The sequence below is a fragment of the Amblyomma maculatum genome, chromosome 8 (assembly GCF_055883805.1).
Source record: "Amblyomma maculatum isolate TAMU_Amacu chromosome 8, ASM5588380v1, whole genome shotgun sequence".
Taxonomy (NCBI): domain Eukaryota; kingdom Metazoa; phylum Arthropoda; class Arachnida; order Ixodida; family Ixodidae; genus Amblyomma; species Amblyomma maculatum.
The window spans coordinates 4,907,386-4,929,752 of record NC_139351.1 but is presented as its reverse complement, the minus strand read 5'-3'; the positions used below and the strand labels follow the sequence as shown (position 1 = coordinate 4,929,752).

The 22,367-nt window shown below is 50.0% G+C and overlaps 1 long non-coding RNA gene across 1 annotated transcript; it reads left to right on the top strand.

The window, feature by feature from the left end:
• Positions 1-14,821: 14,821 nt before the first annotated feature.
• LOC146180467 (uncharacterized) lies at positions 14,822-21,581 on the top strand. Its single transcript, XR_014700085.1, has 3 exons — positions 14,822-15,021; positions 16,413-16,538; positions 21,137-21,581. It is a non-coding gene; the product is annotated as an uncharacterized LOC146180467 (long non-coding RNA).
• The last annotated feature ends 786 nt before the right edge of the window (positions 21,582-22,367 follow it).

Genomic DNA, 22,367 nt, shown 5'->3' with positions numbered 1-22,367 from the left:
CGCTTCATGGAGGAGGTTGTCGAATGCCTTGGCAACATCGAGGCCGTCGATGACTTTCGTGTCTAGTGTACGTCTCATGACTACCTGATTGATGGAGAAAAAGCATAATGTCCGGGGCCGCTAAATGAGGGCGGAAGTCGAACATTGTGTCTGGTAGAAGGTGGTTGTCTTCAAGGTATCGTGAGAGTCTGGTCTGGATAACGTGTTCCATCAGCTTCCCAACGCAGGACGTGAGAGGGATGGGACGGAGGTTGGCCAAGGTTAGTGGTTTGCCCGGCTTGGGGATGAGGACTAGATTGGCGCATTTCCACTCTTGAGGGATGGTACCGCTGGCCCAGCATTCTTGAAAATATTCGGTAAGAGCATGAATGAATGCGTCGTCTAGATTCCTGAGCATTTTATTTGAAATGCGGTCAGGGCCGGCCGCCGAAGTCGTCTTGAGGCGATTCAGTTCTTCTCGGACCTCCGCAAAAGTGATTGGAGCGTCTAGACAGAGATTGTCCGCGCCCTGATAGAAGGGGAGGTTGGTTGTTGGTTCAGGGCGGATGCAAGTATTTATAAGCTCTTGTTTGAGCTCGTCAGACGTGCCAGGATACTGGTGGAAGATTCGCTCGAGCTGTTGGCGTGTCTGGAGCTTGCCTCCTGCTGGGTCGAGTAAATGTCGAAGGAGGTTCCACGTCTTACAAGCGTTTGGAGTCTTGTTCATCTGGTCACATATGTTGTGCCAGCTCTGTCGAATGAGTTTTATTGCATAGTTCTCGATATTCGTATATGCGCGCGCCAGTCTACGCCGGATATTGCGGTCCCATTTCCGAGTTGCAAGTAGTGCTTCGAGCGACTTCTTGCGCTCCCACAGATGGGCGTAGTAGCGGTCGCAGTGTGGGATGCTGTCCTCTAACTCGACGGTTTGAGTGGCGTCGGCCACTTGTTTGACAATTTCGTTTGTCCACGCCTTGATATCAGTAATAGCGGGAGGTTTGTCCTGCTGTTTCCTGTGCGTCCGGAAGGAGTCCCAGTCAATCACCTGAGCCGGCTGTGTACATTGCCTGGTGGGCTCGTGTATTACGATTTCGAGTGCGAAGTGATCACTCCCAAAGTTTTCGTGAGTGTGACACCAAGTCGCTTTAACTCCGGAGGTCGTAAAGGCAAGATCCGGCGTTGTATCACGCTGTAGGCCCGTACCGTGTCTAGTGGGGTAGGACACGTCCGTGATAAGGGTCAGCTGGTGCGTATGCCAGTCATTCCAAAGCCGTCGACCTTTAGCAGAGTCATAGTGGTAGCCCCAAGCGCGGTGATGCGCATTAAAGTCACCGAGAATGAGGAGGGGTTTCCCCTGGGCCAGCTGCTGGACTTCGAGGTACAGCGGACCGAAAATATCCTTATTAGCTCGGGGAGGGCTGTAGACATTAATTATTTTATTTATTTTACTTATTTATAGGTACTGCGATCTGGTACAGATCATAGCAGGGTGGGAAAAACAAAAAGAAATACAAGCATAAAAACGCACTCAAATTCATAAAATTTGCAGGCACTTTTCAAACATTAGTAAAGAACTTTGAGTTACAGTCTCGCTATTAAGTTTATTCCATTCCGTAATTGTCCTCGGAAAAAAAAAATATTTAAAACAGTTATTTCGCGCGTTCACAGGGGTTATTGTTAGTGCATGCCTTTGTCTCGTATTATAACCTGAAGAGTAAGTAATATAATTGGAAGTGTTAATATTATAATGACCTTTTACGAGCTGGAAAAGAAACTTTATACGGCAGATACGATTGCGCTCAGTCACAGAAGGTAATCCACTACGCTTCACAAGCTCGCTGACAGAATTATAAACAGAATAGTGCAACGTTTACGCGAGGGTCGAGGTACTATTTCTAAGAAGACGTATTCGGGGAAAGATGGATCTAAATTGTGCTGGAGGACAGTGAGATTACGTTTGACGAGAGTAGCTATTCGAGGTTTTACTCTTTCCGATAGGTATGTACTGTAACCGGCAAGTTTCGTGTTCTTGTCGCATTCCTGGAGAGCTATTAGTTTGGGGCGATCACTCGCGGCGAGGAACTGCTGGAGGACCGGACGCTTACGCGCGAACCCACGACAGTTCCACTGCCAGATGGTGGTGTTACCCGAGCTGCTCGCCATGATTAGGCTGGGATAGTTGTGGGGTTTTAACGGGTGTCGGCGCAGGGGCCGCGGGTTCCACGGCAGCGAGGAGTTTGCCCTGTGCTCCTATAGCTTTGCTCAGCATCTCAAATTGTTGCGTGACTTGTGAGCCGATTGTGTGGAATGAGCGTTCGGTGTGTGCTTCTAAAGCCTTGATGCGAATTTGACTTAGGTTGCAGCTTTCCTCAACTTTGGCAAAACGCGCCTGCCAACCCTCCGCGGGTGAGTCGGTGTCGGACGTTGCTTTGCGTTTTTGTGCTGATCGGTTGGGAGGAGCGATATCCATAGGTACTGGTTCACATGATCCCTGCGGATGCGGGGGAGACGGAGTGATTGTGGCCGTCAGCTTTTCGAGAGCCTCTACTCTGAGTATAAGTTGTTGGATGATTGCTGTCAGTTCCATAATCGCTTTGTGTGTGTCTAGAGTAGTGGGAGTCCCTGCGTACTCACCGGTTCTTGACGCTCTCGTAGATCTGGTAGAGATGGTGGTAGCCCAGGTGGCTGCTGCAAAGGATGAGGAGAGTCCCCTGTCTGCTGGACGACTGCAGGTGGCCCGGGATTGGTCCGAGAGGTCCCCTGAGAACCCATCCGTAGAGCGGGAGACTTGAACGGTGGAAAAGAGCTCGAGCGGTCTCGGAGCTGCCGCTGCTGGCTATCGGAGCGTTGCCGGTCCCATCGGCTGGTGCGCTGGAGTGTGATCCGCTTGGCGGTCTCTTGGGTCTTGAGTTTCTCTTCCTCAGCATTTCGAATTTTCTCCCACTTCCTGCGCTTGACTTCGTAAGGAATCCCGAAGATTTCCTTGCAGCGACTATCGCCTGTGAGATGTTCTTTGCCGCACAGGCGGCAGATTGGTTTGCACGTGTGGTCGTTGATAGGATTGGATAGTCCGCAACCTCTGCAGGTGGTAGTTGTGCTTGCACAAACATCGGCTCGATGACCGAGCTCGCCACAGCGATAGCACACCTCGTATTTCTTCTTGAATAAGTTGCATCTGTGGCGACTATTGAAAAAGTAGACCCAGGTAGGCACTTGGCGCTGAGCGAATGTGATGAGTACTGCGGTGGTGTTCCCGAGCCGCCGAAAGTCCACAATAGGTGGGTTACGGTTGTCTTGTAACTCTGCTTGGATTGTATTTCGATCCAGTCAGAGGTCGACGCCGCGAATCACACCACGGCTCGAACTATCATCTGGAGCGCAGTAGACGGATATCTCATACGCCTTGTTGTCAATGGCGATCTCTTTGAGTTGCATCACCCGTTCAGCTCTTTCAACGACTGGGGTGCAGTACGCGAAAGTATTCTGGATCAGGTTAGCTTGTATTAGGTCTTCGTGACGAACAGCGTCCCTGGTCAAGTGAGCAGCAATGCAAATCGCTTCCAGTAGTTGGTAGGTCGTAATCTTGGAGAGTAGCAGTCCGCCCCGTGGGCGCGATATGGGCCATGATATTTGGAAGCAAGTTTGGTAGAGAGGCCGGAGGGGGTGGCAGGAACCCAAAGCCACATGAGGGAGTCTGTGCTGTGTGAAGGAGCTGGACAAGACGGTGCGCGAAAGAACTGCTGGTGACCTTGGTTCTGGGTTGTAAATGATCGGGCCAGCTGGCGACATTCTTCTGAATATGCTGCCGCTTGAGAGACGGTGGTCGATTCGGAGGTGTCAGGGCGTGTCCATAGTTGAGGTGGGTTCATGGCCGTATAGAAGGAAAAAGGGGGAGAAGCCGGTCGTGCTTTGTATGGCAGTATTATAAGCGTACGTGACGAAAGGGAAAATCCGGTCCCAGTTTGAGTGGTCGGACGCGATATACATGGCCAGCATGTCACTCAAGGTGTGGTTAAAACGTTCCGTCATGCCATTTGTCTGCGGATGGTAGGCCGAGGTAGAACGGTGGACAATGCGGTCCTGCTGAAGAAGGGCTTCAACGGTCTAGGAAAGAAAAACACGGCCGCGGTCACTGAGCAATTCTTTAGGTGAACCGTGGCGCAGAACGAGATGGTGCAGGACGAAAGACGCAACGTCCGGAGCCGACGCAGAAGGTAAAGATGATGTTTCTGCGTAGCGGGTAAGGTGGTCAACAGCCACGAAAACCCAACGGTTACCAGTTGGAGTGACTGGTAGTGGCCCCTAAAGATCAATACCCACACGGTCGAATGGCTGGCTGGGTCAGGGCAAGGCTGCATCGGAACGATGGAGTTGTGTGGAGAGTTTTTGCGGCGTTGGCATTCCTGGCATGCGCGGACGTAGTGACGCACGAAGCGGTATATACCCTGCCAGTAATAGCGGTGGCGAAGACGAGTGGAAGTTTTCAACACACCGGCGTGGGCACTCTGAGGATCGGCGTGAAAAGCGGCGCATATTTCCGAACGAAGATGCCGAGGAATGACAAGGAGCCACTTGCTTCCGTCGGAAAGGTAATTTCGGCGGTAAAGCATGCCGTCGCAGATGGCAAAATGACGAGCTTGGCGGCGAAGCGTTCGAGAAGCTGGGCGCAGAGAAGGTGTAGATAGAAGCGTGAAAATAGAGAAGCGATCCAAGGGTCTTGCCTTTGTTCATTGGGCATGCCGGCAATTTCTAGTGAAGATGAGTCACCTATGGTGATAGCTGTCGAGTCAGAACCGCATTGAAGAGGTGACCTAGACAGGGTGTCGGCATCAGAATGCTTACGGCCAGACCGGTAGGTGACCTGAATGTCGTACTCTTGTAAGCGGAGGGCCCAACGAGCAAGACGGCCGGATGGGTCTTTAAGGGTGGATAACCAGCAAAGTGCGTGATGGTCGGTAACAACAGAAAAGGGATGACCGTAGAGATATGGCCGGAACTTTCCAGTGGCCCAAATGATGGCCAAGCACTCCTTTTTGGTTACAGAATATTTTTTTTTCTGCCTTTATTAAGGTGCGGCTGGCATAAGCAACAACGCACTCTGGGTAGCCGGGCTTTCGTTGCGCAAGGACAGCGCCGAGACCTACACCGCTGGCATCAGTGTGAACTTCGGTAGGCGCCGCAGGGTCAAAATGGTGGAGAATCGGAGGCGACACTAGAAGGCGCCGAAGCGTCGAAAAGGCCTCATCACAGCCGGACGTCCAAGACGAAAGATTGGCATCACCGGCAAGGAGCTCAGTCAGCGGCGAGATGATCGAAGCGAAATTGCGGACGAAGCGACAAAAATACGAGCACAGCCCGATAAAACTATGCAGCTCCTTTAGGGAAGTTGGGCGTGGAAACTCAACTGCTGCACGGAGTTTTGCAGGATCTGGACGAACACCGTCTTTGGAAACAACGTGTCCCAATATAGGAAGCTGGCGAGCCCGGAAGCAGCACTTTTTCAAATTTAGTTGCAGGCCGGCATCAGTCAAACACTTTAGCACACGCTCGAGACGATGTGACGTAAAATCTTTTGAAAACACGACAACATCGTCCAGGTAACAAAGACAGTCATGCCACTTGAGTCCGCACATAATTGTGTCCATCATGCGCTCGAAGGTGGCCGGTGCATTGCACAATCCAAACGGCATGACGTTAAATTCATAGAGACCGTCAGGTGTCACAAAAGCGGTTTTTTGATCGATCGTCAGCTGTCATGGGTACCTGCCAGTAGCCCGAGCGGAGGCCCAGAGATGAAAAGGATTCGGCACCTTGAAGGCAATCGAGAGCGTCATCAATGCGTGGAAGGGGGCACACGTCTTTTCGCGTTATCTTGTTCAAACGCCTGTAATCAACGCAGAAACGGATAGAGTCATCCTTTTTCCTCACGAGAACAACTGGAAAAGCCCAAGGGCTGTGCGAAGGCTGGATGACGCCACGCTGTAGCATGTCATAAACGTGATCGGTGATAACTTGACGTTCTGCAGCCGATACGCGATAAGGGTGCTAGCGTACCGGGGCGTGCGTACCGGTGTCGATGCAGTGAGTGACAACGGATGTACGCCTCAAAGATTTCTGAGGAAAGTCGAATGAAGAACGGAAGCGCTGAATTAAGCTGACGAGCTGGTCGCATTGATCTGCTGAAAGGCTGGCATCCAGACAGCCAGAAAAATCTGCAGTGGAGTTGTCGTTGTGTACAGAAGCAGGCAAGTCAATGGTATCGAGCTGAAGTGGGGCTCGATACCATTCCCACCATTACCGATACCATTACCACGAAGAAGCGTTGACGGAAAAGGCAACGGGTTAGAGACGTACATGGTGCTGTAGCCACCACAGAAGGTCAGAAGGGCGAAAGGCAGGACTAAGCAATGGCGACGATTAGCGGCATGCGTCGGAGTGAAAACAACAGTCGAATCGGAAAAGCAGGGGCAGGAAACGGGCACGAGGACGGTAGAGCAGGCGGGGATGTCAGTATCTTCGGCCACGGTTATCTTATCGACGTGGAGCGGTGTGTCGGACGAGGCAGCAGGTGAAAGCGGAGACAATTATATTCTGGCTCGGGCACAGTCAATAATCGCATGATGACTGTTGAGAAAGTCGCAACCCAGAATCAGTTCGTGAGAGCAGTGAGACAGCACAAGAAATTCGGTGACGTACAAAACACCCTGAATAACAATTCGAGCTGTGCACGCCGCAAGGGGTTGAATGCGATGCGAGCTGGCAGTTCGGAGAAAAAATTTCGAAACAGGCGTCGTAACTTTACGAAAGGTTACGTATACTTGCGCAAAGAAGACGGGACACAAAAAAGGCCTTTTTTGTGTCCCGTCTTTTTTGCGCAAGTGTACGTAACCTTTCAAAGATGAACCAACTCGCCCAAACAAGAGTATTACTTGAACTTTACGAAGTCGGCGGCAAAGGTTGGCACTTAAGCAGACACAGCGGCGCCGGTGTCCACAAGCGCGAGAACTGCGGCGCCATCAACAAACACTTCGATAACGTTGGCCGGGGAAGACAGAGGACTTGCACAAGTAGAAGAAAACGCAGTTATTGCCTCCGGAACTGCGACCGTTAGTTTTCCTTCGGGCCAGCAGGAGAGCGACGGCGCAGCGGCGAGAGGGAACGACGGCGGGGAGACGACGATCGACGAGAGGAGTGGGAGGAGTGGTCAGGATAAAATGAGTCGGTAGAAGTGCCAGCAGCGACAGCCGGAGGGGAAGGTTCATAGTTTGAACTGTAGTTAAAACTGTACAGGTGGGGGCCATTGCGGTACGGCTGCGCGCGCTGGCGGCAATGCCGGGCGACGTGGCCAGGAACGCCACATGAATAACAGATTGGGCGGTTGTCGGAGGTCCGCCATGGATTTTTGACCCGACGTCGAGGAGGCAGATAAGGGCGGGGCGGAGGTGGTGGTGGGGGTAACGGCGCAGTATACGCGAAAGGGCACGGTGGTGGTCTGGCGGTGACAGCGGCGTACGTTAGCGGGGCTGTCACAGGCGTAAGTTGAGAGCTTGACGGTAAAACTTCTGCAACTTGCTCCTGGATGATGCGTCGAAGTGCAGGATCTAGCGATGGGGTGGTTGCAGCAGAAACAGGGAGGTGCAACAGTTGGCGAGCCACTTCCTCCCGTATTGCCGCGAAACCTTCAAAACTGTATTTGTTGTTTTTTAACAGCCGCCGGCATACAGGCTTATCACTCTGATTCTGGACCGCGTATCAGTTCCGTAATCTTCGTTTGTTAATGCTCGATGTCGCGAGTCACACCTTTATCAGTTTTGTTGTAGCGCAAGATGCACCGAGATCTGTCTCGAAGGTTCCGGCCACTTGGGTGTCTTTCCACAATGTTCCAGCCCGTGCTGGTAGCTGTTTGCGACGTTATCTAGATTGTTCTGTGCAGCCTTTAAATTGAGCGTTGCCGAGTGTGACGAGCATTCTTTGTTCGACGATCGACGAGCACGTTTGTTTCTATCGCCGCCGCCGAGTTGCTTAGTTCTTTTGCGGGCGCAAGTCAGCCCAAATAAACAGTTTCTTTAGTGCAATCATCGACCTCTTCATTTTTGTCGTCGACCTCGTCACCCCTACGTGACATCTGGTGGAGGTGCTGCCTTTGATCCTTCAAGCGAAGACCCAAGCCGTGTTCCTGTCGCCCTGGAAGACCAGCCTACAGGTCACCGAGCCAGCCGCCGACTTCAAGGCCTACAACCCGAACACGGTCTGCTGCTTGACCCCAGTCGATCTCGGAAGGCATCGACGCTGACAATGGCCCAGCCTACAGCACCGGTTGTTTTTGTCCAACCCCGTGAGCCCCCCTGCTTCCATGGACGATCGGATGAAGATGCGGGTGACTGGATGGACCTTTTCGACCGTGTGGCAGAATTCAACGGTTGGAACGACGCTGCGAAACTCAGGCAGGTCTACTTTGTTCTTCAAGGACATGCCCGAGTTTGGTTTGAAAATCACGAGATTTCTTTCAAGGATTGGGAGATATTCAAAGCACAGTTCTTGATGGCCTTTACAAGTTCTGTCAGAAAAGAAAGAGCTCAGGCCCTCCTCCAATCAAGAATTCAACTACCAAACGAGCCCGTCCTGGCCTACGTAGAGGAGATGAAACGCCTGTTTCGCCGCGCCGACCCTAACATGACCGAAGATGACAGAGTGAAATTCTTAATGCGAGGCGTTAAAGAGTCGCTTTTTGCGGGGCTTGTCCGGAACCCGCCGAAAACTGTTGAAGAATTTGAGAGTGAAGCATCGACCATCGAGAAGACGTTGGATACCCGGATGCGCCACTACGAGCGACCACTTCAACCAAACTACTCATGCCACTACCCCAGCACATCTGCAAGCGGAGAGGGCCTTTGGGACCTCATCCGGGAGATCGTGCGAGAGGAGCTCTGCCGAATGCTGCCATCATCGCAACAACCCCAGGTAGCGACGCTCGCGGACGTCGTCCGTGAAGAAGTTCAGCAGGCGCTGGGCGTTCCTCAAGCGACGGCTGCTACTGTTCCAGCTCAAGAGGCAACAGCAATGAACTACGCTGGTGCATTACGTCGCCCTCCGCCCCGACGTGATGACTTTCCCAGCCCTCGCCGCTACCGTCCTGTTCCTGAAAACCGCCCCTTGGCCCCCGCCCGCCAAGCCTACCAACGACCCCCAAACCCCAGGAAGTGCGACGCCTGGAGGACTGCAAACAACCGGCCATTATGCTTCCACTGCGGTGAGGCCGGCCACATTCTGCGCCACTGCCCGTACCGACGAATCGGTCTCCGCGGATTTGCAGTCGACGCTCCACGACCACGCCCAGGTGAACGACCACAAGAAATTGACAACTACCTGCGTAGCGGTGAGATTGCGCCACCAAGCCGTCGATTCAGGTCTCCATCGCCGTACAGGGCCCGCTTTGCGTCGCCAGGACGTAACTATGACGGTAGTGTGCGCGGAAGGTCCCTACGCCCCCGTAGGGGAAACTAAAGGCAGCAACCTTTGGAGGTGAGGTTGCTCAACGGCGAAAAGACGAAGATCCTCCGCCGCCGACGACCACTAACGACGACGCAACCATTTCATCGCCGCTCCACACGACGACATCGACGACAACACGACCAGAGTGCAAGCAGACACCGCCGCTCAGCGAAGTAACAACGGTATGCCCCGGCCATGACCTGAAGAAACGACGGAGCCGAGATCGGACACTAAGGCCTACGTGCAATGCGAGGACGCGAACAAGTAACCTTAAAGTTGATGTCGACGGTCGCAGAGTCACTGCCCTAGTAGACACCGGAGCTGACTATTCAGTCATTAGTGGACCGTTAGCCTCTCAGCTCAGAAAAGTTACCACCGCTTGGGATGGCCCGCTGATTCGCACCGCAGGTGGCAACTTAATAACTCCATCGGGACGGTGTACTGCAAGAATAACTGTAAATGGGCGTACTTACCCTACCAGCTTTGTGGTCTTGCAGCAGTGCTCCCGCGACGTGATTTTAGGCATGGACTTCCTAAATGAAAATAGGGCTATCATCGACCTCCGATCCAAGCTCATCAAGCTCTCTGCAGACAAAGCCATACCTGCTACGACTACTTCGACGCAACACGTCGCTCTAAACGTCCTCGACGGAGAATTGACCGTGCCGCCCCGATCAAGCGTCGCCGTCAGCGTAGGTAGCACAGACATTGAAACCACTGAAGGCATCGTCGAAGGAAATATCCAATTGCTCTTGGAATGAGGTATCGGCATCGCAAGAGGCATCGCGACATTCCGGAGAGGACAAGCTCAGGTGCTGGTAACAAACTTCCCTGAAGAATACCGGCATCTAAACAAGGGCACGACCATCGCTTTTCTCGACGAATTAGCGGACCTCAAAGACGTATTCGCCCTCCACGACCAACCACTGGAGGACGCACCGGACCAATTCCGTCAGCCCACATTTGACATCAACCCAGTATTGACCCACAGCAGGAAAAACCAGATTCGCAGTCTTCTTCGAAACTACGGGGAGTGCTTCTCGTCATCATCGAAGGTACGACAAACACCACTGGCCAAGCACCGCATTATAACGGACGAACACGACCGACCTCTGCGCCAAAGCCCTTATCGTGTATCGCCGCGAGAACGGCAGGCCATTCGCGATCAAGTTGAGGAAATGCTGCGTGATGACGTAATCCAGCCATCGAACAGCCCCTGGGCGGCACCAGTCGATTTGGTCAAGAAGAAAGACAGCACACTTCGGTTCTGCGTTGATTACCGCCGCTTGAATAGCATAACGAAGAAGGATGTCTACCCACTTCCCCGCATCGACGACACTCTCGACCGACTCAGCAATGCAAGGTACTTCTCATCGATGGACCTGAAGAGCGGATATTGGCAAATTGAGGTCGACGAAAGAGATCGCGAGAAGACCGCATTCATCACACCGGACGGCCTTTATGAGTTCAAGGTGATGCCATTTGGCCTCTGCTCCGCACCAGCCACGTTTCAACGAGTAATGGACACAGTCCTGGCAGGGTTGAAGTGGCAAATTTGTTTGGTATATTTGGACGACGTTGTTGTCTTCTCGTCAAGCTTTGAAGACCACCTAAAACGACTACAGACAGTGTTGGAAGCCATCAAGTCATCGGGACTAACGCTAAAAGCAGAGAAGTGTCACTTCGCCTGCGAAGAACTCCGGTTCCTAGGTCACATCGTTAGCAAGGACGGTATTCGCCCAGACCCGGAGAAAACAGCTGCAATCGCACAATTCCCACCGCCTACCGACAAGAAAGCTGTGCGCCGATTCCTTGGGCTGTGCGCTTATTATCGACGATTTGTCAGAAACTTTTCGCCGATCGCCGAACCGTTGACGCAGCTTGCAAAGGCTGACGTACCTTTTAAATGGGAAGCGCCGCAAGGAGAAGCCTTCGACGAACTTAAGCGCCGCCTGCAATGCCCTCCTGTACTTGGCCACTTTGATGAAAACGCCGAGACCGAAATTCACACCGACGCGAGCAGTGTGGGCCTAGGAGCCGTTCTCGTCCAGAAAAGTACTGGACAGGAGAACGTAATCGCCTACGCTAGCAGGTCCCTCACAAAAGCCGAAGTCAATTACTCGACGACCGAGAAGGAGTGCCTTGCAATCATCTGGGCACTTCTAAGTTTCGTCCATACCTATACGGCCGACCATTCAAGGTGGTAAGCGACCATCACGCGCTCTGCTGGCTGGCTAATTTGAAAGATCCTTCCGGCCGCCTTGCCAGATGGAGCCTACGACTTCAAGAATTTGACATGACTGTAGTCTATAAGTCGGGCCGAAAGCATTCCGACGCAGACTGCTTATCCCGCGCTCCCGTCGATGCGCCCCCGAAGGACGATGACGACGACGCCTTTTTGGGTCCGGTAAGCGCCAGCAGTTTCACAGAACAACAGCGATCAGACCCTGAGCTGAAAGCGCTAGCCGATTACTTGGAAGGAAAGACCGCTTCCCCTCCTGGTGTCTTCAGGCGACATTTATCATCCTTCACGTTAAGCAATGGCCTCCTCGTGAAGAAGAACTTCGCACCCAACAAGACCGCGCAGCTTCTCGTAGCGCCTAAACCCCTTCGGCAAGAAATTCTGCAGGCGTTGCACGATGAGCCCACAGCAGGCCACCTCGGATTTGCGCGCACGTTGCGTCGAATCCAAGAGAAGTATTACTGGCCGCGACTGCCTGCCGACGTTGCCCACTACGTGAAGACGTGTCGTGAGTGCCAACGACGCAAGACGCCACCGATCAGAACAGTAGGACTACTAAACCCGATTCCACCCCCAATCCTGCCCTTTCAGCAAATTGGGATGGATCTCCTCGGCCCCTTTCCATCTTCGTCTATGGGTAACAAGTGGATCATCGTGGCCACTGACTACCTTACCCGTTACGCCGAAGCAAGAGCACAAGTCGCCAAATTTTTTGTCGAACAAATTCTCTTGCGACACGGTGCCCCAGAAGTGCTCATCACGGACAAGGGAACGGCGTTTACGGCAGAGTTGACGCAAGCCATCCTGGAATACAGTCACACAAGCCATCGACGAACAACTGCGTACCATCCCCAGACCAATGGCCTCACGGAGCGCCTGAAGAAAACGATCGCGGACATGATCGCTATGTACGTCGACGCTGAACACAAGACCTGGGACACCATCTTGCCGTACGTGATCTTCGCGTATAACACGGCAGTCCAGGAGACGACCAGAGCGACCCCGTTTAAGCTTGTGTACGGCAGGGAGCCCACGACGACGCTCGACGCAATGCTGCCGCACGTAACCAGCGAAGACAACCTTGACGTCGCCGCCTACCTGCAGCGTGCAGAGGAAGCCCGACGACTCGCACGGCTGCGTATTAAAGACCAACAGCGCACCGACAGCCGACGATACAACTTACGACGACGCCATGCAGAGTACAATCCAGGAGACCAAGTGTGGGTTTGGACACCAATTCGCCGTCGCGGATTAAGGGAAAAGTTGTTGCGTCGATACTTTGGGCCATACAAAATCCTTCGCCGCGTCGGACCACTGGACTATGAAGTCATTCCCGACGGAACGTCAGCATCACAACGGCGACGCGCACGCCCAGAAATTGTCCATGTTGTACGACTGAAGCCATATTACGCGCGTTAAAGAATCTGTGGTGTTTAAACTTTGCAGTGTTTATGTTTAAGTTTCTTTGTTTTGGAACATCGAGGCGATGTTTTTTTTAAGGGGGGAGTAATGCCGCGAAACCTTCAAAACTGTATTTGTTGTTTTTTAACAGCCGCCGGCATACAGGCTTATCACTCTGATTCTGGACCGCGTATCAGTTCCGTAATCTTTGTTTGTTAATGCTCGATGTCGCGAGTCACACCTTTATCAGTTTTGTTGTAGTGCAAGATGCACCGAGATCTGTCTCGAAGGTTCCGCCCACTTGGGTGTCTTTCCACAATGTTCCAGCCCGTGCTGGTAGCTGTTTGCGACGTTATCTAGATTGTTCTGTGCAGCCTTAGATTGAGCGTTGCCGAGTGTGACGAGCATTCTTTGTTCGACGATCGACGAGCACGTTTGTTTCTATCGCCGCCGCCGAGTTGCTTAGTTCTTTTGCGGGCGCAAGTCAGCCCAAATAAACAGTTTCTTTAGTGCAATCATCGACCCCATCATTTTTGTCGTCGACCTCGTCACCACTACGTGACAGTATAAAAGCCTTGATCTCGGCAAGGAGGGAAGGCGGTTCAGATGCGAGGCCGCATGCTGTCGAAGGCGGGAATAACCGATCGTTCATGACAGAACACCGGGTTAAGTGGAGAGATATGGGAGAGGCCTTCGCCCTGCAGTGGGTATAATCAGGCTGATGATGATGATGATGATGACAGAACATCGAGTAGAAGAAGCTCGTTGCCTCCTGGGGACGCCGTAACTTTGACAAAGCTGAACCACTTCAACGACGGTTGGCGGGTTTCTGGCCGTCAACATATGAAACGCATCGTCGGAGATTCCCTTTAGGATTTTGGTGATTTTGTCAGCTTCGGACATAGGTGGGTTAACACGTTTGCAAAGATCCACAACGCCCTCTATGTAGCTGGTGAATGTTTCGTCAGGAAGCTGAGCGTGGGCGTCGAGACGTTGTTTGGCGCGGAGTTTGCGCACAGCGGGGCGGCCGAACACCTCGGAAAAGCTCGTTTTAAAGGCCGACCAGGTGGGCAGGTCGGGTTCGTGGTTGCGAAACCATAAATTGGCCACATCTGTCAGGTAGAAGAGGACGTTAGCTAACTTTGTTGTATCGTCCCACTTGTATGCGCTTACGCGTTCATATGAGGACAGCCAGTCATCCACATCCTGGTCATCTGCGCCACTGAAAAGTTGGGATCACGTTGGCGAAGCCCACCAGCCCAGACGGCCACTGACGTCCGACGGACAACCGAACTCGGCCGCAACTCGGCGGCCGATTTCGGACGTCCGCCGGAATTCCGGCGTACGTGCGAAAGCGGATGGTCGAATCCGTTCGCCCAGCGGACAGCCGCCGTACGTCCGCCCCTGGATTTGCTTTTACACAGCTATGATATAGTTTGTAGTCGTCGTGCTCATCTGTACTGCGTATAAATCAGTAATGCCGTGAAGTCTGCATTATATGATGCCAGAGCGAATCGATGCGATAGAAAGCGTTTCCATTAAACAGTTTTTTTTTTATTTTCCGCGTGTTTCATCGTTGAATTCTATCAAAAATTTTTGATAAGTCAAATTACCATTAAACATTTTTCTATCATGATGCTTCGGTGAAATTTTAATCAGTGGCTGAATAGACGCAGCAAGCAGCAAGCTCAAAAAGAACGAAACCGAACTTATCCTCAAAAAAATCTGAAATGAGCCAATCCAATCCACCTGACAAGTTGAAGTCTGGTCATGGAAGATGGCTTCACGTTTCCGTGTTCTGCATTTTCTGCGCAGTTACAAATACCTACGGCTGTAATGCACTGCTAGCATTGTTTTTGCTGTGGCTTGGTGCGGCTGGCACACTTTGTTCACCCGCCGATTCCAAAGTAAGTATTTCACCGAACTTTTGTTTCTGTAGTGGAACTTTTCGATGCACCGATAGTGGTGAGCTTTTGGTTAAGAAAACAGCTCTGTACAGCAGCCGAACGGTCGAGTGTTTTAGGCGAGACTGACAGGATGGCTCCGCGCCGACTAACTAAAGTGCAGCCTCAAGTCTGAGGGCCATCTTTCTCGGCATTACTGGACGCTGCGCCAGTAAGCCGCGCAACTTCTCTGTCTCTGATAAAGGAGTGCCTGCCCGAGCTTTAAAGGAGTTAATTTGTTTACCATGCGCAACGTGCTGAGTTGTAAAAACTATACGAGAAAAATTTTGCACTCCTCGAGCCCATCGTGCGACATGCCTACACTTGTGAAAACGTCGCGAGTTTTTTTTTTTTTTTTTATTTTTTTTTTAAGTGGACAGCTGCTGATCTTTCTCTCTCGAGCTTTACGGCAACTACAGTTTCTAGAAGGAACGGCTGTAGCTACTAAATAACTAAAGGTTTAGTACTCTCCTTCAGCTTTGACAAACCAGGACAGCACCTTGCGCATGTTGGTTATGCATGTGGGACCGAACCGCGCAGAACAACCGGACAAGGAGATGAGAGAAAAAAAAAAGTCAGCACTTGTCTTTTTCTTGACCCGTTGTTCTGCGCTGTTCTGGCACGAATTTGACATACCGCCGCCGCGATACAGTGGGCTGTGAGCTCTGGTGCCTGCAACGCCTTCTTTTATGCAAAACAGGCATACTGGGAGGTCATGCAAGCCGCGGGCTCAAAAAAAAAAAAGAAAAAAGAAAAAAAAAAAAAACACGAGTTGAGCAAAAGTGAGATGAAAACAAAATTGTTGTTGCTTTGTCCTTACAGATATTCAAAGGCTCCTCAGAACTTCACTGCATTATTGACAGCGAGATAATGCCAAAGCTACACTAGAGCCATGCAGCACCTTATAGTGCATGATACTGAGCTTATTTCTCGCACTGAAAGCTCTTACCATGTTCTTAGATTATCATATTAAAGTAGCTTTAAACCCATGCTTGTTAATACAGTGATAGCCATAAATTGAATCTAGGGCATCATGCTCACATACAAGGCTTCTGATAACCGCTGGTCACATGATGTGGGCTATTGCAGAAACCTGTACCTGGTCATCTTACAAGCATTTGTGCAATTGATGCTTTTAATGTGTTGTAAAAGTTTGTGTTCTGTTTCTCTATGGGAATGCTTTCCTTATTGAAGGCTAACATTTGGCTTGCTACAGCAAAACCTCTGCCTAGTCATCCTAAAAACAGCACCGCAGTTGGTGCTTTTAGTGTGTTGTAAAAGTATTTGTGTTCTGCTTCTGTATGGCAATGCTTTTCTCGTTGAAGACTAGCATGAGGCTTCGAAAAATATTTCAGATGCCATTTGCTGTAGCCGATTTCGTAGGCCAACAGGAAGCAGCACTTTGAACATGGAAAACTGTCATCCACGGGGGAAAAACAGCAACATCCCTTTGCATTCTCATTTCTTTGGTATGGCTAAAAGTGAGTATTGTATCATTATCTATATTATTAATATTGAATCATGATTGTCAGTGTTGAAGTTGTTTGAGCGTGATGATTTTAAACACACAGGACATCCCTTCGGCATTAAGGTTTTAGCTTGCTTACATGTAGGATGTAGAACTGGTTTCAACAAACTTTATGCAGCAAATTCTTTTTACATTGTCCACCATGTTACTTTTTGTCATTGTCCATTGAAGTAAATAACCAGTATTTTACGTTTACACAGTCGTCCACTCTTAGCTTGAATGGGAATGTGTGGCATGCAGTTTGCAAAATGGCAATGCATCCGTCACAGCCATGCATCAAGGCTAAGTGGCTTGTGCGTAGAGGGACCAGCCGCTCCAGCTTCACGCCATCTGCCTCTTTGCTCCGGTGTGCAGACGTGCATTGAGGCAAAGTGGTTTATGTGTAGAGAAACCAGGAGCTTCTTTGTCACATCTGGCTGTTTGTTACGGTGTGCAGATGCGCATCGAAGCAAAATGGCTGATGTGTAGAGGGACCAGGAGCTGCTGCTTAACGTCCTTCGCCTCTTTACTACAGTGCACAGCCGTGCATTGATGCTAAGTGGCTTGTGCATGGAGGGCCCAAGAGCTGCAGCTTCACGTCTGCCTCTTCGCTCAGGTACGCAGGTGCGTATTGAGGCAAAATGGCTTATGCATAGAGGGACCAGGAGCTGCTGTGTGGTGTAGTCTGTATATTTGCTATGGTGCGTATCGAAGTACAATGGGGGGGGCTCATGTGTAAAGGTACCATGAGCTGCTGCGTCATGTCGTCTGCCTCTTTACTATGGTGCGCAGGCATGCATCAAGGCAAAGTGGCTTATGCATAGAAGGACCAGGAGCTGTTGTTTCACATCTGCTATGATGCGCAGCTGCGTATTGTGGGTGGTGGTGGAAAACATTGCCATCAGATACAAATACAGGAGGTTACTCACTAGCTGACCCTGAGGGGGCCTGTCCTGACAAAAACAAGGGGTCCCTAGTTTGGGACCCCAGTGGTGGTAGAGGGACTAGAGGCTGGTACTTCACGCTGCCTGCCTCTTCGCTACGGTGTGCAGCTGCGATGGATGCAGTGGCATCTCGAAAAGTGCATGCCACGCACTCGCATGTTCAGCCTGAGTGGACGACTGCGTACCTGCTATAGCTTTGTTATTCATAGAATAAACCTAGGCCAAGTTGGATAAATTATAGCTCACCTCATATGTGGTCAGCAAAGAAAAGCCACTCCAGAAAATCTGATGCATTTACTGTCATAGGATTCTTATTCATATACATGCTACTGACAAGTCAGATTCTTCACCCTCAGAAGTGCCAGAAAAATAACCAAGGGTGCGTCTGCAATAGTCTAGCTTGCTCTTTCTCTGCAGACTTGAGTCAGATGTGTGTTCCATTGCTGTGGGTGGGACAGGTGTGAATCTTTGATTTTAAGCTTGCAACAAGTATGTTATTGTAGTTTAAAGGCAAAACGCTACTAATAATCGCAGCCCCCCGTGGCCTTTATCCCCTTTTAATAGGGTTGCTAGACACTGAATTATTAGTTTACTCTGCACTGCTTCTGTCTAGTTAATGTGCGGAGATGTACATATATTTATATGACTTGGAGTTGTCGACTTTGCATTTAGAAACATTGTAGCGTTATCTGATGTGTCGCTTTCATTTCTTTTATGATTTCTGTAAGGGATCGGTGGGTATGCTAGGCACCATTATTAGTCTGCTCTTTTTGGGTCACCTGTTCAATGCCCAGCTGCGGCCGTCTCCCACTTGCCCTCGGACAGGAGGCGGAGAGACGCGCACAGAGAGGCAGCTACAGCAGTTACAGTGCTTAACGGAAACATAGGCAGAGAGGGAAAGAAGTCCCCTCTTCCGAGGACTTTGCTCTCGCACTCGAAGACGCGGGGACAGGCAATTTGTTCTCGTCGCTGTGTCATGTAGGGGGCTCATTTTTATTTAAGGAGCTTTACGAACAGTATACAACTAAGGGGTCCTTAGTACTAAGCGTACTAAGGGGTCCTTAGTACGCTGACTGGACCCATCACCCGGAGGCAGCACAGCTTTGAAACGAGCACCTCTTTTGGAAGAACTGCTTATCGTTAAAAAAAAAAAAACACTGTCAGGCTGTCAGGTTGAAGGGTGTAAGGCCCTCTTCCTTGTTGGGGAGCCCATAAAAGTGACAATTATTCAGTGCAGGCGCGCTGAGTGGGGTCTCATTGAGGATTCCAACCCTGGATGTCAACAATGGTGGGAGATGGCGGCGTTGAAAAAGGGCAAGTGTGTAACAGTGACGGTATGATGCGGAGCGGGAGGATGTGGGTTGGCTCTTCTGATGTGGTCCGCAATGGTGCTGACTCGGACGCCATTAATTGCAATAATTGCCCTGTAAAAGGAGCCGCCAAGGATGCAAGCTTTGGGCAATGGTTGCGCACGTGGGACACCGCTTTGATGGGTTCTAATTTTTTTTTCTTTTTTTTTTCCTAGGGGAGAGATTTTGGCATGTGACCTAGTGAGCCAATCATTTCGAGGTCCATTCTCTAAATTCTGTTTGTTGTGAAACGAATTTGTTGTCCCTTTTGCATTGCTTGTATTAGGGAGAGGGTGAAGAATTTATGAAAGTGGAAAGACATGCCGAAATGTTTGTTAGCCAGTCATGTGTGAGTTCGTTGTCATTGGGGATGAGAAATGTGGGCGGAGTCCCGAAGTTAATGAAACGGCCCCGCGGCCAGGAGAACTCGTTCTGAGCTAGATTTTGATCTCTTTCCTCTTCGGCATAGATCATGGTCATTGTTTCACCTGTTGTAAATACGTACATTCATGTATAAAATTTTCAGTTCATCTTCCTCTCCGTGTGCAAGTTGTTGTGGCCAGATGCAGTAAATTCACTATTTTCATTTCTATATAACGTGCCTTTCTGAAGATGGTGAGCTCTTTTGTCCAATCCTGTAAGAAAGCAGCAAAGCGCTCCCAAATCTTCCACAAAACTGTGTGATATCTTTAATACTAACTGCGGCTTGGTGTCACTCAAAACATGTAGTTGAGGTAGATTTCTCCCCCCCCCCCCTCTTTTTGTTCGTTCAAATGAGGACCAGCGGACACTAACTCTTGCTTTTGTAATGCCCTAGGCCTCGCCTTAAGGCAGTACTTCAATGTCAATACCATTTTTATAGCTATGGCTGTTCAACAGCACTAATGTCTTTTATACACTTCTTTTACTAATCTCGTACCCAAGTGGTGGCTTATACTGCGGGGGCGAAAGTCTCTGGACAGTATGTCTAGATTTTGGACTAGAATCGCGATGTAAACGAATTTTGACCTTATTTCTCTTGCACACATGAAAGAACTAACGTTCAACTTTCACATCGACAAGTATGGTCTGAGTTTCCTGGTCGATGTGAAAGTTATGTGCTTTGATTGCAGTTTGTGTAGTCCACACACTTGTCCCCGATATTACATAGGGGCAAATTAGGCGCCTTTACAGGGGCAGTTTCTTTGGCGCCCACTACCTTCCCCTTAAAAAAGCTACAATGTTTCTTGCGAACAGCTGGCTGCATTTATAAATACCATTATTTTTTTTCTAATTTGTTGTGCGTAGTTGAGAAATCCATGACATACATGCACAGCTGGTTGCCAGAATTATGCAACCATATTTCAGTAACTAACATCCATGCTGCATGCTGCCGGTAATACATCAGGAGCTTGTGGTTGTCAGCTTTTTGTGTTTTGTGTGACTATAAGCCTTGCTATTGTAATGTCACATATAGCGCTGTGGGTAAACAAATTACTTTTAACTCTTGTAGAAGCATGAACACTGCGCAATCACTGCGGCGGGCTATGCTTCCACATCGGGCTTTAGCCACATGTCAAATGTCTATCTTTATTCTGCTGCAGCAGCTTGCATGTTATCAGATAAGTTACTTCGTCGCAGCTGCTCTAAGGAGACGCTTTCTAGACGCTTGTAGCCTAGATATTGATGTCGATATACCCCCGACACGCCCAGGCAATGTCTTCGGTAGAGGGTACATGGAAACCAGCGAAATGTGCAGTTTACAGAACAAAAAGGTAACAATTTTAAATGATGTTATTATTGATCACTTCTTTTCAGAGCAGGAACAATTACTTTAGAAATCTGCCTGTTAAACCGCTCAAAGTGCAGGTTTCTGCCGCCAATGCGTACCTGTGTAATACTGCAATGCTCTGGCTGTGCTTTATGTTCATATACAGCATCCTTTATGCTTAGTTTCTCTGCATGTGCACTCCATGTCTTGGGCATTGCTGAGGGTGCATAGCAGCAAGCATAACATGCCATGTTTGGTCAGAGTGGCATGTTCAAAAAGACGACATAAAAACATTAAAATACTGAATGCCAGGTTCTGGTCAAACTACGTTTGTATATTTTGTTATTCTGCATGGGTTTTGCTGCAGTTATATGACCTTTCTATATAGTATGTGACAGTTCTGAATGGAGATGCATGCGTACAGTGCCATCTGGAAAAAGCAATTGAGAGAAACTGGCAGTTGCCCTTGGAGATGTGTAATCAAAGTTCAGCACAGATAACTTGAATTTAATTTTCCCTTCTATTGCAGGCGGAGCCCAGCCTGCTCTTTCCATCTTAGGCCTGAAAGACCAGCAACAGCTGATCGAGCAAATGCACAGGATAGTAACTGCTCCTGGAATCCCGGCCTGCGGAGGCCGCCCACAGAGAACTCGATCATCTCCTCGCTAATTCCGAAATATTAGGTTTCAATAAATACCTTTTCCTCCACCACCTCCCCAAGGGAAGAGCTGTCACGGCCAAGGATAATTAAAAAAAATTATTCAAGTAGATTCTTAATACTCCCGTTGGCCTCCATTTTACCATGCCATTCCTTAACATCGATATTTTTTTAGTGTAGACTATTTATGCATGCAGTTCTTGCAATACAGCAAAAAAAAATATGCTTTTTTTACAACTTCGCATGCTGGTATGCCTATGCACTTAGCATGTTTTCAGGAATGGTGCATTTGTGTAAAGCTCAGCTAGCATATGTGCCTCTTTGATGGAAGTTTTAATTGCACACTACTGTTCAGTGCATTGTGTGTGAAAGTAAAGCAGACAACAGGAAACTTGAACCTGTTGCATATTCTGTTGTCTGCTTTACTCTCACGACAAAGGCATTGAGCACTAGTATGTGATTGAAATTTCCATGGCACATGCTTGGTGAGCTTTACACGAATGTTATTGGCAAGTTTTTGCACCAATAGCGGGCCCTGCAAGTATGTTCCGGGAAACGTCCGAATGTCCGCCTCCGGCTGCCCGGCGGACGTCCGTGGGACGCGATCCGGATCCACGAACGATAGTCCGACGGACGTCCGCTGTACGTATATCGAACATAACCGGACTTCCGTCGGATGTCCGAAGGTCCGAAAACGGACGTCCGTCGGTCGACCGTCGGACGTCTATGGCCGTCTGGGAGAGCACAGAATGGTAGGCGGAGTGGTGGGAGCAGTCGAGCATGTTGTAGCGGTCTGGCTTGCTGCCTCAGTCATAGCGGATGGCGGAGCGAGTGTGCGACTGCGAAGCTCCTGCGTGAGAAGAGGGAATGAATAGCAGCCTCCACCAAATGTAAGAGTATAGGTTCAGTCTGAGGTCGGAGTTTTGGTCGAACGTTTAACTAGCGCGTCAGTCTCTTGCGTCTTCTTCTTTGTCAGCCATCTTCTTCGTAGCACGCGCCTTTTCGACATACGCTTGTCGTCTTTGTCACAGCTGGCACAGAATTAAAAATATAAAAAAAGCGAGAAAATGAAGCACACAGAAAAATAACAAAAAGCAACAAA